Source organism: Mya arenaria, chromosome 8 (assembly GCF_026914265.1).
Source record: "Mya arenaria isolate MELC-2E11 chromosome 8, ASM2691426v1".
Classification (NCBI taxonomy): domain Eukaryota; kingdom Metazoa; phylum Mollusca; class Bivalvia; order Myida; family Myidae; genus Mya; species Mya arenaria.
In genome coordinates, this window is record NC_069129.1 from 28,498,889 (window position 1) to 28,513,114 (window position 14,226).

Genomic DNA, 14,226 nt, shown 5'->3' on the forward strand with positions numbered 1-14,226 from the left:
AAAAACATTTTTAATAGAAAATAGCATCTTCCCATGGTTCACACGGGGGTATGAAATCGGTTTTCCCTTTGTTTCTAAACTCAAACTCTTCTTAGCATGAATCTATCCAAACTTAACATGAAATGAGGAAAAACATAATAACGAAAATGGAACAAACAAACAAACAAAACGTTCATTACCTAATAACTACCTAATAACTAAATCTAACTACTTCGTTCACTGGTGAGACTAGAGACTTGTGTACGGTTCGTTGCAACAATAACGTGTCAAATTAATTTCCTGAATTGCCAGGGAAAGCGAAGTTTTAAACAAGACAAGAATATCACAATTTGAGAATCGCTGATCGATAACATAATGCAGCAATATCGCGGACACTATTTTGAATATGTATCATCTTTTTTAATGTAGATTTTGTTCACACGTATTCATTTCCTTCATTTTAAATCTAATAGAATAATAACTTCCAACTAAATATTAAGGTCCACGTACATATTTGTTATTATAGTGTACATTTGAAACTTGAATGGGGGGGGGCATCTTAGACGCAGTATCTTTTTATATCAAATGTGGCGCCAAGCCATTCATCACATTCTTATTTAAGAGGTTCTAGGCCACCAAAAATTGCGAAAACATTTGTATGTACCGCCTTGCAAGATATTCATGATCTGTCGCAGGACTATAGATAAAATATCGATAAAGAAAATTTATCCAAATAATAAAGTAATAATAGAGGAAAGCTTGAGTATCACACTTTTGGCCAGCTGAGAAAAAACAAACAAGTAATGGAACACGACTGTGATTCTCTTGTTGTTATAATTGAACTTGTAAAATAATATTTGTGTGTTTGTGTCCAACATTTCATTAGTTTTGTGCATAAATCATGTTGGTTCGTTTATAAACGCGCTTGTGATTTGCGGGCACATTCATCTTACAATTCAGCAATCAGAAATCCATACCCTTATCAAAATGATATAATTGTCCCCAGGAATCGTTATTAAACACTGTTATAGATGGTAAAATGAGATGCCAATCAACTAAATTTATGCGTAAGAAATATGCATAAAACATAAAACGAAAGTCTTTTTATTATAAAATGAGGAAGGGGCACTTCTGCATGTTAATGTTCATTTCATTATGAGTATATTTTATGTTCTCGCATTGACATTTAACGATCTGTTTAAATAGAATGTATCTATCTCCTGAGAGTTTGAAGGACAAACAGAAGGTTAGTAGTCTCATGTTGTTTTACAAGCATGTTCATACTTATCTTCCATCGCAGAGTGTAATGCTTTCAGTAATAAATGAATCAGGCCAGATCCTTCAGAGATTGATTGGAAAACAAACAGTTAAGGAAACGTAAATAATTGTCAATAGTATATCAATTACTTACCACAAATGTGATAATATGTTAAATTTGAATTGTTATCAAGAATTGCGCTGGGTATATGCCATAAAATGATGGGGGGGGGTTCTTGAGAAAATATGTATAAAATCAACGAAAATTATACAAAATATCAACGTATGGTCGAAGTGTTTTCTTCAAAAGCTAAATGGATAAAGGCCAAACGGGAACTGTAACCAGACAAAACATTGCATATAATAGTTATGCACAAGCAACCAAGTTGGCATAAACTAATGGACTGCTCCCTGAAATTAAAAACTTTCTGATTTTTACGAATGTTTTACATCAACCTGAGGGCAAATGTAGGCGGACTGTTATACCAGTCTGAATGGCACATACCAGTTGGCATTAAATTATAATTAGAGAAAAGATGTAATATCAGACTATTGTTTGGTATGTCAAAGGTTATTAGCGAAAACAAAGAAACATAGGGCTACTTGAGCAAGCACACCACATAAAGTAGTTTGTTATTATTGAAATCCAAGCTGGTTATTGTATGCAAAAGCATAATAACATTGACAGAAATGATGGCTACTGTTATGATGAATGATCACGAATATTCATCATTTACTAGTAATTGAACAAACGAACATCAAAAGAATCTCAGCATAAAATATTTAGTTTACAAGCTCGCTCAAAAATGACACATAGAAATGACATTCATGTCTACAACATTTATACGAAGAAAGCACGAGTTAAGTTCATATCGAGGTGCTTTGTCCCTGGAAAAGATCGATCACTAATCTTATTTAACCTTTAAGAGATCCTATTTTCTAAAACAGCTGAACATGTGTTGCCGTCTTGCCTTTTATATATACAGAAAAGGCAAACAATATTTAATTATCAATATGTTTGTCCACAAATTCTTATCTCAGTTTTGTACAGAAGTGAGTTAATTAACCATTTTCTTCGTTACTATCTGGATAGTATGGCGTACGACTTTTTAGGAATAAGGTACGAAAAAGAGAATGTAATACTGTGAAGATAGTTTTAGTCTTCAAAACTATAAGGTTGCATTATGTCAAAATCGGTCGAATCTGTAAGTACTTTCTGAGTATTGTTTTACTTTGTCTGTATTAACAGAATAATATTAAGAGTATTATTATCGTCGTCGTCGATGGAGTCGTTGGTATTGCGCAAAATGATTAACCAAATCATATATTATTACTTGTAAAAACGTTAACACGAATCATGGTACCAGTGTACACACTGGCAATTAGTACATTTGCAAAGTCCCAGGAATCTTGTTATATAGTTGTCGAGTTATGCCCATTGAACGATTTAGAAACGAAGAGCTATTATTGTTGTTTTATTCAAATAAAATTACTAAATAAATATGCCCGATAATTCGACCTATTTCTAGAAGATTCAATGCTTGTACACACGTGAGCGAGAAATATACATTTAAACATAAAAGTCAAGTTATGTCGTTCTGTATAAAAATGACAAATTCCCTTGTCAATATACGGGTATAAAATTGCTTATCTTACAATATTCAAGAAGTAATGAACATCAACAGTATTGACACTCAATCTATCAACAACACCGGCAATGGTGCAACGCTATAGTCAATTTCAATAGAATTGTCATTATTCGACAGAGACCGTCTTTTATTTAATTTTCTCCCATACACATTGCAAATGACTCTGAATATTGTGCTTCTGGCACGTTATTATTATGTCAGGTGATTTAAGCGTTTAAGTTACCTTCACGTCTCCACCGGAACCACTGCACTTTGGATCCATAAAAGCATTCCATCGAACATCAAGCGCAAAGAACTGCACCATTACTCTTGGAAACAATTCTTGCGATTTGATTGAATCCCAAATAATGTTATATGAAAATAATGTCATAAAACATATATTTATGATTCAAACCTCACGTCAGAAAACTGCATCTTATGAAAAATCTGTTCGAAAGCCTTATCGAATTGATGAAATAATTAGTCAGCAATAGCCTCATTTTTTAACCATTAAAGCATATAATAAGATATTTTTATTTTTTTTATGAAAAAGGAAAACGGAATCAGGAAAGTTTGCCAGGTCGATTGTGTTATTTTTAGAAATTATTTTGGCCTGATTAAGGGTTGGGTTATGGGTTCAGTAATTCAGCATAAGTCTAAAAATACATTAACTCTTCGCCTCATTTATTGACTTAGTCGTGTAGACAACCCTTTGGCAGAATGTCTTTAAATTCAAATACCAGCTTTAGCTGGTTAAAAGATGCAAGTGCAAATGGTTCCCTGCATTATCAAATTGATCAATTTTATTGCAGTTGTCTGTCATATTTCTTCTCAGAAATACGATTGTATATTATCTATATGGTGTTGGTTTGTTTTTCCTGATCTTGATTTAATTTGGATTCTTCTAAACTTGCTTTTTTGTTGTGTTTTTAATAATAACTCTTCTAGAATCTTATAATGTATCTTTCAGGTGATGTTATGATTTTATTATCCCCCGCCGAAAGATTTCGGTCGAGGATTATAGATTTTGCTTTGTCCGTCCTTCCGTTTCTTCATCCGTCCAGAGCAATTACTATGTACGTAATGATTTGACGAATTCATGGACATTTTTCAACTGTGTATAACCATAATGCGCTGGTGCATGCGCACGATTCATTTGAATCGGGTCAGGCATATAAGATTTATTGCTCTTTAATACATGAAAACAGCTTAAATTTATCTGTTCGGAGCCGTCACTATGTTACTTACCGACGGAAATAAATTAAACTTTAGTTATTTGTGTAAAAGCATACTTGGATGGTGCTCGCTCTAGATTCGTCTAGATCTGGTCAGTAAATCAAGAGTAATTGCCCATTTATTAAAAATAAACTACAACTATTCTGTTCAGAAACATTCGAATGTAACTAATTTACATATGTTCATAAAACGTTTGTGGAGCGTGTATGACTTAACTTTGGTGATGGCAGAAATATAATTAAAGTATACACAGTAATCCGTTTTTAAAGGGGTGCGAATCCACGCCGGTAAAATCAAGAATAAAACAACCGTAGCCTTTACCACTAGGCACCATGGACTTAAACGAAGATGATATACAAAGGAATAATTTGACGTTTAAACAAAACATTGATAACACCACGTGATAATGTCAACCAATGAAAAAAAAAACGATATTTGAGTAAATATTAAAATTTTCTGAAGGGTTCCAGCTTTTGGTAACACTCCTAATGATTAACTTCACTTTATTTCGTCATCCAAAAAATAAAATTTGCATAAACATACATTCTTTATAACAAATTGACAAAAATAGTAGAACTAACTCTATAATACGCATTAACATGTTGTTGTGGGGCATTCTCAAGTATTGTCTATATTGAATCAGTACCATCATAGTTATGTCCCTCTAATGAATGTAATACTTATTCTAGAGTTCGTCCTTTTCATGCGAGTACTATTGCTCTTGTTTACTTTAACTTCATGAAGAAAACAAATATCATTCAGTTTTTACCTACTTCATACTTATAAGTATTCTCATTTTTATTTAAATAGAGTACTCGTTGCTTCTTTGAAGTTTTTGAGATGATCGGTCATTCAACGATGAGTCTTTCGGCTCTCGACATTGCTTGTGGGGACATAGTAAAAATTGATTTTGTGACATCAACATTATTTTATCTGGCGTATTTTTGTTAAGTATAGTGTAGTTCTTTCAAGCCTTTCATTATTTTTATTTATATCACAGTTGTTCAGAAAAAGAATCTATAGTTATTCTGAAGACGTTTCAAGCTGCCTGTAACTTAAGACAATAAACAAATCATTAATTCTAGTCAAAATATTAGGAAATAAACTTTGATGCTGGAAAAGTTCAAATCAGCCATTATTATAACTAATTAAAAATGAAACAACGGTTAAGCCCGGATTTAAATAATTCAGATTAATAATGGGTTATCCTTATTTACAGAACTTCTATATGTTCTAAAGCAGATATGCTATATTGTATGATATATTTGTAAGGTTATGAAATTTTTAATAAACTTTTATGAAAATGTTTCAATTAAAGATCTTGCAATCTAGATACGCAGAGTAATTGTCATCCTTTTCTCTTCATTCATTATAAATCATGAACAGGGCCAATATTGACGTGCAATTCCACGTCCATACTGTGCACCTCCCAATACTCACATGTTTCCTTACTGGTTGCCACTTTCTGTTGTTAAGGTTTTGATTCCCATTGGTACATTATAGTTGTAGAAGTGTTTAATAATGGCTGGACAATGCAATTGGTCACCAAGACAAAAAAACAAGGTTTAAAGCACCTAAACGTCTTACGTTTCCTTTTTGAGACCAGAATAGCTTATGTGAATGTGTCAATACAGATCGTTTACTCTGGCTAACATACTTAAACAAACAAGAAAACAAGAATAATCGAGAAATAACCGCCGTACACTGGTACGCGTTAAAATAATTGAAAGGCCATTGAAGTAATACTATTTATAGAGGGAAAGATGAGTGATCACAAATCGGAATAAGATTGCAAATAATTTCCCGGAATTGACAGCCACATATTAAATTTCCATATGGAATTGATCAGTCCAAAGTTCTTTCTGTTAGTGTTTCATTTACGCAAGATTAATAATATCTGTCATGTGTTCCCGTTCCGGATAGAAAAATCCGACCCGAGGGCACCTGCTCGGCAAGCCTCGTTACCGGCAACGCAGCGTGCCCGAGGGTCAGATTTTTCTATCCGGAACGGACACACATGATAGATATTTTTCTAGCACAAATTAAATTACATTTTTTGTGAAGAAAATACATAAAAAGCGCATTTTTGTACATATCACCAAAATGCGCGTGCGAGGATGTTTACTGACGTCATGACGCGCAGTAATTTGTATTCACTGCATACGTCAATAAGTTCCTTTAATATCACGTCTTTTAAGGGTAATTTTGTTTTGTTTATGAAAGTACATTTTTGTAAAGTTAATGTTAATGGAACTCATCTATCTAAATCTCATAAATATGATTACATAAAGTGTATTATAAAAGGAATTGAAAATATTACGTCATAGCGCGTGACTCATCTGGCATGTGGGATGCCAGATGGAGTTTTCCAGCACGGCTGACGTCACCGGAAATGCCTATCCGGTGTGCTAGAATGCCCATTCCGTTTTTCATACCCGTTAAGTAATTTTGATCGTCAAATAATAAAGCTAATTTAATAGCATATCATACTATGCGCTTATTACATCGGGAAAAGGCGCCGATAGTGAACTGCAGCGCACACAGAGCATCTATATTTTATATACAAATATATTTTGATGCGTTTGCAGACACTGTCAGTTTAAATTATTTGTGACGTTTTATGTTCCTCGTTTAGTTGCTGTTAGGCCTTTATCTAAAAAGGGTCTTAGTTTAAGTCTTTCCTAGGGCTTGTCATGGCAATTTGTATTGCGTTTGTAAATGGAAAAAAGAAAGAAAGGTCGTCTTTTGTGGTTCTCATTGGTAAAGGTATTATCTGATGCCAACCTGGGAATGGTTAATGAACACAGAGTTTAGACACATGGCAGTCGCAAAATCTCGTCAATTTCCGTATTGGTTCGAAAATAGTCTCTATTTTTTAAAAATCATCAGACGTGATTCATTTGTTGGCACGGGGAAAGTACATGTTTTTTTTTCTCGAATTAAATTTCACTTCTTTCTATACAATAATCTGTAAAATCAAGCCCAAACATGGCTCTTATCAGATTAAATGGGTAGGAAAGAACTTATAAAGGTACAAAACAACCTAATTATACATTTACTACCGACTAACTTAATCGAGTTAATTCATTAATTTCTCAGACTATATTATGTACGGTTCGCTGAAGAGTTCGAGTTAATTTCATTGATATACCAGACAAAATGGCAGTATTAACGGTGACAAAATTAACCCAATCTGTAAATCGCTGATCGATTTTATGTCTAACAAATCGAGCCTTTTCAGGGCTAATTCCGCAATGAGCACTTCCCACTAAATAATGAAATTTCCGCCCCAATTATGGAGACGTTCTTAAACACGGTACATTGGTCAGGAAATTAGAAAAAAACAGTAGTGGTACGGTCAGTGTTTGAATATGATCTGAACATGTTTTATTGTGTGAGTTTAATGTATTGATTTATTCTAGAATTTAAAGACGACGGAAATGGGAGTAGAATGTTTTAGATATTTTAGGTTTATTCAACAGAATTCATGTCACAAATACATGGCAGAAATCAATGAGAACATATATTTAGGGAATTGCAAAGATTATATATACTAAACATAAAAATAAATAACAAAAAGTTTTATATATTCATTGTTTTCTAAGCTTTGGTTTGTAGTACATGTAGATAATGACATACAGCACCTTACTGAAACATTATACATAAAGTGAAACAAACGGTACTAATGGAAGAGGACATCATGTTATTTCTCAAACTAAATTTATCAACAAACATGCTTCAAGAATTAACACAATGTTATGAATTTAAATTATTTTCATCAGGTTTTATCTGTAATATTTATTTTTAAATTTTGAAACTGTTTGAGGTCGATGGAATTGTCATTATTGATTTTTCAGTATTCAGCTTCATAGTTACATTCAAGTTAATTGTGAGATTAATCACAAATACAGTTTTTATCAGAACGTTAAAATTTTCTTTTATTTAACTCTATACTATGCATGATTCCAACTTCAATTGGTAGTCGATTATTTTATGTTTTGCAATAAAGTTCTAAGTCGATTTTAGTCGTGACATGATCAAGTGTCATACTTTCATTATTTTGCTACAAACTATTTTGTCTGAATGGAACGTTATCCAGTATTCAAATTTACACAAAGTTAAGGAAATCAAAAAAGCCAATGTGTTGCCATTCGCTAAGTTTTTACAGATTTGAGATTAACGAAATTACGACTTAATTTCTGTACTGTAATGGGCCTCTGAAATTAACACAATATTCTAAAGATAAGCAGGATTTTTAGCTAAATAATATTTATATGACTTGGCAAAAATAACGACAAGCCTCGATGCTCGCTCCATGACGCTCATCTATTAAATACATGCTATTCATCTTTTTGAGGGATTCAAGTCTTCGTTATGAATAGAATAAACTAAAAAAAAAGCATGCTTTCTTTCAAAAAGGTCAATAAGTAAATGCGTTTGCTATCATCGCATATCATTCGTCATAATCCATAGAGCGATTCCATGACTACATATTCCTTGCTTTTTAATTAGTAGCTTAAATATCTGATTCTCGTACAAGAATTTCTACTCCGCCAAAAATGCAAAACATTTTCTAGGTACCGCCATGCAAGTTTCTGCTGGACTATGAAAAACGAAGGAAATTCATCAAACTTGATGAAGCAATCATAAATGATAGCAAGAACATTTTTTGGCCAACATTGTAACCCGATTGCGATTCTCTTGTTGTTATAATCGAATATGTGTTGTGTCCTACTTTCAATTAGATTTGAGCATTAATCATGTTAGTTCGTTTATAAACGCACTTGGGTTTTGCGGTCACATTCATTTTACATTTCAGTAATCAGCAAGCCATACCCTTATCGAGATAATATAAGGTCACCAATCATCGATATTAAAAACTATTAATAATGGTGTTCAATGTGGGATGGTTCTCAGGAATTGCGCTGAATATAGCAATATAAGAGTGTTTTCTTTCATGGCAAAAATATGTAATAAATCCACGAAAATTAGACATAATACCCACCGCGAGAGTGTTTTCTTGAAAAGCTAAATTGATCAAGGCCAAACTAGAACTATAAACAGACGAAAACATTACAAATAATAGCTATGCACAAAGAAACGAATTAGCAGAAACAAATGAAATGCTCACTGAAATTGATCACTGCACTTCTCCTACTGACTTTTACGAATGTTTTTGAATACCATTAAGGCAAACGAAGGCGGAGTGTTGTATCAATCTGAACTACACATGCCAGTTGCCATACAAATATAACTAGATAAATGATGTAATATCAGTCTATACCATTGTTTGGTATGTCAAAGGTTATTAGTGAAATCTAACAGTCATAGGGATCCATAAGGAAACACACCACATAGAGCATCATGTTAAATATATTGAAAACCACGCTGATTCTTGTACAATGCAAAAGCATACAAGCATTGACAGAAATGAGGGCCACCCTTTAGATTGATTGATCACGAATAAATGTCATTTAATTACATATGCGACCATCAAAAGAAATTCAACCCAATAATATAGAAATTTAGCGGTTTCTTGTATGCAAAAGCATACACACATTGAAAGAAATGAAAAACATTGTTTGCGTTGAAGGAACTCGAATAAATGTCATTAAACTGCTCATAACGAAAATCGAAAAAAGGTCCACAAAAATAAATCTTGTTTGCAAGCTTGCTCTTTATATGACATATAAACAACATGTATAGAAAGAAAGAATGCGTTAAGTTCACAACAAAGTGCTTTGTCCCTGGAAAAAATCGATCCTTAATCTTATTTAACCTTTAAGAGATCCTATTTTCTAAGACAGCTGAACATATGTTGCCTTTGATACTAAGAGAAAAGGCAAACATGATATTTAATTATCAATATGTTTGTCAACAAATTCTTATCTCAGTTTTCTACAGAAGAACGTTAATTATGTTATTTCTTCGTTGATATCTGAATATGATGGTGTACGACTTTGCAGGAGAAAGGTATAATAATTGAAGTCTTCAATACATTAACGCTGCTTTATATCAAAATCGGGCGAATCTGTAAAAACATTTTGAGTGTTGTTTAAAGAAGTTAACATTAATATTGGTACCAATGTTCACTCTGCCATTTAGTAGATGTGTAAATTCCCATGAAGTTTGCTGTACAGTTGTCGAGTTATACCCCTTGACCGACTTAAGAACGAAAGAGCTTTGGGGTTGTTTTTTCAAATAAAATTACAAAATAAATACGCTTTATATTTCTACTTGTTTCTAAAAGATGCAACGCTTGAATAAACGTGAACAAGAAATATATATTTAATCAAAGAAGTTCTGTCGTATTAAAAAAAACAAATACCCTTGTCAATATACGGGTTTAAAATTGTTTATAGTACAATACTCTTAACTAAAAAATATATAAAATATTGATATTCAATCAATCAACAACAACAGCAATGGTTCAACGGTATAGTCAATTTAAATAGAATTATCATTATTCGACAAAGACCGTCTTTTATTTAATTTTCTCCCATACACTGTTCAAATGCTTCTGGATATTGTACTTCTGGCACGTTATTATTATCATTAAAGGTGATGCTGGTGTCATGATTTTATTATCCCCCGCCGAAAGATTTCAGTCGAGTGTTATATATTTTGCGTTGTACGTCCTTCCGTTTCTCCATCCGTCCAGAGCAATTACTATGTAAGTAATGATTTAATGAATCCATGGACATTTTCAATTGTGTATAACCATCGTTATGGTGAATGCGCAGGATTCATTTGAATTGGATCAGGCATTTAAGATTAGTTGCCCTTTAATACATGAAAACAACTGAAATTTGTCTGTTCGGAGCCGTCACTCTGTTACTCAACGACGGAAATAAGTTAACCTTCAGTAATTTGTGTAAAAGCATACTTGGATGGTGCTCGCTCTAGATTCGTCTAGATCTGGTCAGTAAATCAAGAGTAATTGCCCATTCATTATTGAAAACAACTTCAACTATTTTGTCCAGAAACATTCGAATGTAACTAATTAACTTGTATTCATAAAACGTTTGTGGAGCGTGTATGACTTTACTTTGGTGATGGCAAAAAATACAATTATAGTATACAAAGTATTTCGTTTTTAAAGGGGTGCGAACCCACGCCGGCAAAGTCAATAATAAAACAACCGACGCCTTCACCGCTAGGCAACCAGGACAAAGATGAAATAAAAAGGAATACTTCCACGTTTTAACAAAACATTGATATCACCACGTGATAATATCAATCAACCAATGAACAAACGATAATGAAAGTTGTGGTAATCGAGGACGATATTTGAGTAAATATGAACATTTTCTGAATGATTCCAGCTTTTGGCAACACTCCAGATGTTTCACCTCACTTTATTCCATCATCCAAAATTTTTTTGCAAAAACATACATTCTATTCTAAATTTACAAAAATAGTAGAACTGACTCTATATTACGCATTAACATGTTGATTCGGGGCGTGCACATGTGTTGTCTATATTGAATCAGTACCATCATAGTTATGTCTCTTTAATGAATGCAATACTTATTCTAGATTTCGTCCTTTTCATGCGATAACTATTGCTCTTGTTTACTTAAACTTCATGAAGAAAACAAACATCATTAAGTTTTTACCTACTTCATACTCGTTAGTATTCTCATTTTTATTTAAATAGAGTACTCGTTGCTTCATTGAAGTTTTTGAGATGTTCGGTCCTTCAACGATGAGTCCTTGGGCTCTCGACATGAATTAAAAATTTGATTTTGTGACATTAACATAATTTTTTTTTGTCATCATTTGTCAGGATTGTATAGTTCTTTCCAGCCTTTCATTATGTTTGTGCATTATATCACAAGCTGTTCAGAAAAAGAATCTCTAGTTATTCTGAAGATGTTTCAAGCTGCCTGTAACGTAAGACAATAAACCTATCATTAATTCTAGTCAAAATACTATTAGGTAATAAACTTTGATGCTGGAAACGTTCAAATCAGCCATTATATTAACTAAAATGAAACAACGGTTAAGCCCGGCTTTAAATTATTCAGATTAATAATTGTTTATCCTTATTTACAGACCTTCTATATGTTATATAGCATACATAATTTCAATAAATATACAACAGCCAACATGAAATACTAACAGTTATGATATATTGTAAGGTTATGAAATTTTAATTAACTTTGATGCAAAGGTTTAAATTGAAGATCTTGCAAGCTAGATACGCATGGCAGTTGTAATCCTTTTTTCTTCATTCATTATGAAGCATTGTCATGCAATTATAACCAAAATACCATTGACCCTAACAAAAATCTCAATAATGAACACGGCCAATTTTGACGCGCAATTCCACGTCCATACTGTGCACCTCCCAATACTAACATTTGTCCTTACTGGTTGCCACTTTCGTGTGTTTAGGTTTTGATTCCCATTGGCACATTGTAGTTGTAGAAGTGTTCAATAATGGCTGGACAATGCAATTGATCACCAAGACAAAAACACCAAGGTTTTAAGCACTAAAACATCTAACGTTTCCTTTTCGAGACCAGAATAGCTTATGTGAATGTGTCAATACAGATTGTTTACTCTGGCTAACATACTTAAACAAACAAGAAAACAAGAATAATCGAGAAATAACCGCCTTTCACTGATACGCGTTAAAATAATTGCAAGGCCATTAAAGTAATACTATTTATCAGGGGAAAGATGAGTGAACACTAAACAGAATAAGATTGCAAATTGCCCTGAATTGACAGCCACATATCAAGTTTCCATATGGAATTGATCAGTCTTAATATCCTTCTGTAAGTCTTCATATCTGGACGCCAGAGGGCAAGATTGCCCGTTCCTTCTTTCATCCCCATAAGTTATTTTTGATCGCCTCATAATAAAGCAAATTTGATAGCATATCTTTATAAACTATGCGCTTCTGTAAATTTTTGAGAACATGTGCAGTTAATGAACTCATGTGGCACAAGCCGAGCATTTATATACAACTATATTTCGAAGCGTTTCCAGACAGTCTTGGAGTATTGGTGACGTTTTATGTTCCGCGCTAAGTTTATGTTAGGTCTTAACATAAGCAGGGTCTTCGTTAACTGTTTCCTAGGGCTTGTCATTATACTTTGTATTGTGTTAACGAAGGTAATGCGAGAAAGAAGGAAATGCATGTTTTGTGTGATTCTTATTGGTCAAGGTCGTCTCTACTGTCAACCGTGGGATGAACAATGAACAGGGCGTATAGACACATGACGGTCGCAATATCTCTGCAATTACGGTATTGGTTCGAAAGTAGTCTATGTTTTAAATAATCATCGAGTGATATTACATCCTTTTCACTGTGTTATTACATTTTTTTCGTGTAAAATTTCAGATCTTTCTAAGCATAAATCTGTATGATAAAGCCCAAACATAGGCCTTATCAGATTAAAAAATGAGTAGGAAAGAACTCATCAAGGAACAAAAGACAATCTAATTATACGTTCAATACCGCCTTACTTAATCTAGCTATTTCATTCATTTCTCAGACTACTATACGGTTCGTTAAAAAAACGCCGTGCTTTTCCAGTTAATTTTATTAATTTACCAGATAAAATAGTAGTATTAATGGTGACAAAATTAACCATATCAGTGAATCGCTGATCGATTTAATGTCTAACAAATCGAGTCATTTATGGGATAATTCTGCAATACTTGGATACTTCAAAGTTAATTATGAAACTTCCGCCTTAATATGGAGACGGTCTTAAAAACGACAGATAGATGATGAATTAAATAAAAAGTTTAAATACAGTACAATGTCTACGTGTGTTATATTCTTTACAATTAGAAACCCTCATACGCAATTAATTTTACTAAAACTTTGTGTTTGAACCCTCTGCAATAAAAACTATACCTTTCTTAACCTTACAATGCAGTACAAATAATCTTCACAACAATTTGTATATCATACCAGAGAATCAGTTTCAGAAAAAGAAAAATCTAAAAAACCAATTTCCGTCCTCCGGCGTTCGGTTTACCAATTTTAAATAAGGCCTTTCCCAGTAATGCTATTAAATTCTTTCCATCGTAGAACAAATGACGTTGATTGTGCCCAAAAGCTTAATTTGCCTCCGGATTTCACAAGATACGTTAACGTTCGCCA

The 14,226-nt window shown here is 33.0% G+C and overlaps 1 protein-coding gene across 13 annotated transcripts in view; it reads left to right on the forward strand.

Moving 5' to 3' along the window:
- Window positions 1-14,226, forward strand: part of LOC128243890 (small conductance calcium-activated potassium channel protein 2-like) — a 122,410-nt gene that overhangs the window by 64,167 nt on the left and 44,017 nt on the right. The window lies entirely within an intron of this gene.